This window comes from Lolium rigidum, chromosome 4 (assembly GCF_022539505.1).
Source record: "Lolium rigidum isolate FL_2022 chromosome 4, APGP_CSIRO_Lrig_0.1, whole genome shotgun sequence".
Taxonomy (NCBI): Eukaryota; Viridiplantae; Streptophyta; class Magnoliopsida; order Poales; family Poaceae; genus Lolium; species Lolium rigidum.
This window is the reverse complement of record NC_061511.1, coordinates 264,334,197-264,337,616: the sequence shown is the minus strand read 5'-3', so window position 1 is coordinate 264,337,616 and position 3,420 is coordinate 264,334,197.

The following is a 3,420-nucleotide window of genomic DNA, read 5'->3' as shown; positions in this document are numbered from 1 at the left end:
GCACTTTTACGGCGCCGTACTACTGCTCATATTCATTCATACCACTTGTATTTCACTATCTCTTCGCCGAACTAGTGCACCTATTAGGTGTGTTGGGGACACAAGAGACTTCTTGCTTTGTGGTTGCAGGGTTGCATGAGAGGGATATCTTTGACCTCTTCTTCCCGGAGTTCGATAAACCTTGGGTGATCCACTTAAGGGAAACTTGCTGCTGTTCTACAAACCTTTGCTCTTGGAGGCCCAACACTGTCTACAAGAATAGAAGCACCCGTAGACATCAATAACTATCACATAAAGCATGTTTCTCATGATCCATAAACATATACTCCCTCCGATTCATATTAATTGACTTCAATATGGATGTATCTGGACACATTTTAGTTCTAGATACATCCATATTAGAGTCAATTAATATGAACCGGAGGGAGTAATTTTTATCAAGCTCAAAAATAGCGGGATTAAAACTTTCAAACCCACTTTTATCAATAATATAACAAGATGACTGATCAATCTCAAAAGATATGGGACTCTGATGCGTCTCCGACGTATCGATAATTTCTTATGTTCCATGCCACATTATTGATGATATCTACATGTTTTATGCATACTTTATGTCATTATTATGCGTTTTCCGGAACTAACCTATTGACGAGATGCCGAAGTGCCGGTTCTCGTTTTCTGCTGTTTTTGGTTTTAGAAATCCTAGTAAGGAAATATTCTCGGAATTGGACGAAATCAACGCCCGGGGTCCTATTTTTCCACGAAGCTTCCGTAAGTCCGAAGGGGAAATGAAGTGGGGCCACGAGGTGGGGACACGGTAGGGCGGCGCGGCCCAAGCCCCGGCCGCGCCGGCCTGTTGTGTGGTCCCACCAGGAGTCCACCGACCTTGCCCTTCCGCCTACTTAAAGCCTCCGTCGCGAAAACCCTATCACGTTCGACGAAACCGAGAGAAAACCTTCCGAGCCACCGCCATCGCGAAGCCAAGATCCGGGGGACGAGGAGTCTCCGTTCCGGCACGCCGCCGGGACGGGGAAGTGCCCCGGAAGGCTTCTCCATCGACACCACCGCCATCTTCATCAACGCTGCTGTCTCCCATGAGGAGGGAGTAGTTCTCCATCGAGGCTCGGGGCTGTACCGGTAGCTATGTGGTTAATCTCTCTCCTATGTGCTTCAATACAATAATCTCATGAGCTGCCTTACATGATTGAGATTCATATGATGATGCTTGTAATCTAGATGTCATTATGCTAGTCAAGTGGGTTTTACTTATGTGATCTCCGGAGACTCCTTGTCCCACGTGTGTAAAGGTGACGAGTGTGTGCACCGTGTGGGTCTCTTAGGCTATATTTCACAGAATACTTATTCACTGTTATGAATGGCATAGTGAAGTGCTTATTTATATCCCTTTATGATTGCAATGTGTTTTGTATCACAATTTATCTCGTGTGCTACTCTAGTGATGTTATTAAAGTAGTTTATTCCTCCCGCACGGTGTAATGGTGACGAGTGTGTGCATCGTGTAGTACTTGGCGTAGGCTATGATTGTGATCTCTTGTAGATTATGAAGTTAACTATTGCTATGATAGTATTGATGTGATCTATTCCTCCTTTCGTAGTGTGAAGGTGACAAGTGTGCATGCTATGTTAGTACTTGGTTTGGTTATGTTGATCTGTTATGCACTCTAAGGTTATTTAAATATGAACATCGAATATTGTGGAGCTTGTTAACTCCGGCATTGAGGGTTCGTGTAATCCTACACGATTAGTGGTGTTCATCATCCAACAAGAGGGTGTAGAGTCTAGCATCTATCTATTTATTCTGTTATGTGATCAATGTTGAGAGTGTCCACTAGTGAAAGTATGATCCCTAGGCCTTGTTCCTAAATATCGCTATCGCTGCTTGTTTACTCGTTTTACTCGCATCTATACTTCCCGCAATATTATCGCCATCATCTCGCACGCCGACAGAACACTTTTCACGGCGCCGTACTACTTGCTCATATTCATTCATACCACTTGTATTTCACTATCTCTTCGCCGAACTAGTGCACCTATTAGGTGTGTTGGGGACACAAGAGACTTCTTGCTTTGTGGTTGCAGGGTTGCATGAGAGGGATATCTTTGACCTCTTCCTCCCTGAGTTCGATAAACCTTGGGTGATCCACTTAAGGGAAACTTGCTGCTGTTCTACAAACCTCTGCTCTTGGAGGCCCAACACTGTCTACAAGAATAGAAGCACCCGTAGACATCAGACTCATAGATAAAGTTAAGAACTCTCCAATCCCATTTTCATTAGTAGTACAATTAATATTATCAAGTAACATAGGACCATCATCTAGAGATTTATCATAAACATTTGCCAAGCAAAACTCTTTAGTACCATGCATTTTGACATCAGGCACAAACAAAGCATTATCATAAGATTTATCAAAATAGCATGGATTATCATAAATGACAGTAGCATAATTATTCTCACAAGTTTTACTCATAGGGAATATTTCAAGAGAATCCACAGGAACATAACATTCATCCTCTTTCGGTAAGCATGGAGGACAATCAAATAGAGTAAGAGATAAAGAGTTACTCTCATTAGAAGGTTGGCATGGGTAGCTAATCCATTCTTCCTCCTTTTGTTCATCACTCTCCTCTTCTTTTTCATCCAATGAGCTTTCAGGTTCATCAATTTCCTCCTCTTTTTCATCCAATGAGCTTTCAGGTTCATCGGTTTCTTCTTCCACAGGTTCCTGCAAATTGTGAGTGCATTCTTGTGCATTAATGAGTCTCTCTTTATAATCAATGATATAAGGATTATCACTCGTAGCTTTCTATGCAAAAATTAAGGATAGAAGAGACATAATCTTTAAGGTCCTTACAAACAACACAAGTTTCATAATTTTTAGCAATGAAGGATTCTATCTCGGAGGCTCCCATAAATATGACAAATTGTTCTACCTCTTCGAACCCAAAATGAATATAGCTATTCCGATTATAGTTCTTAATTAAAAATTCCTCACTAAAGCCACATTGAAATTTATGATGTTTAGTGTCCTGTTGAGAGCAATAGTTTATATCATGGCGTTTAAGCAAAATTTTAGCAATTGTATTCAATTTTTCTATCACAGCACTCATCACTTTTCCCGCTCTTGATTCTCTATAATTATTATAATATTCTATAAGCTCCAAGTAGGTTGTAGGTTCTCCCATAATAGCAGTTTTTAATTTTTCGGTTTTTCAAATTTTTATGGATTTTCGGGTATATAGGGAAAATAAAACAAGACAAAAATAAACTAGACAAAAGTAAACTAAGCAAAATAATACTAGACAGAAATAAACTAAGCAAAAATAAACTAGACAAAAGTAAACTAAGCAAAACAAAATAAAATAAAAATAGAGAGAGAGAGGTAGAGTGTACTCCCCGGG